Genomic DNA, 468 nt, shown 5'->3' with positions numbered 1-468 from the left:
TGGGGAGGGATGTTTGGGATTCCTTGGCTTGGGGAGGGATGTTTGGGGTTCCCTGGTTTGGGGAGGGATGTTTGGGATTCCCTGGCTTGGGGAGGGATGTTTGGGATTCCTTGGCTTGGGGAGGGATGTTTGGGATGAACTGTTGGGGTGGAGGGACCCTACTGGGTGATGGGACATCGGGGAGAAGGGTGGGGACATTGGGGACATCAGGGGACAGGGGGGACATTGGGGACATTGGGGACAGGGAAGGGATAGTGAGGGCGTTGGGGACATCGGGGACAGGGAGGGGACGGGGAGGAAATTGGGGACAGGGAGGGAATGGGGAGGAAATTGGGGACATTGGGGACAGGGAGGGGAATGGGGAGGACATTGGGGACATCAGGGGACAGGGAGGGGACAGGGAGGAAATTGGGGACATTGTGGACAGGAAGGGGAATGGGGAGGACATTGGGGACGTTGAGGACATCA

Source organism: Corapipo altera, unplaced genomic scaffold (assembly GCF_003945725.1).
Source record: "Corapipo altera isolate COAL_440 unplaced genomic scaffold, ASM394572v1 55770, whole genome shotgun sequence".
Classification (NCBI taxonomy): Eukaryota; Metazoa; Chordata; class Aves; order Passeriformes; family Pipridae; genus Corapipo; species Corapipo altera.
The sequence above is the reverse complement of the archived record's forward strand: the minus strand, read 5'-3'. Positions refer to the sequence as shown.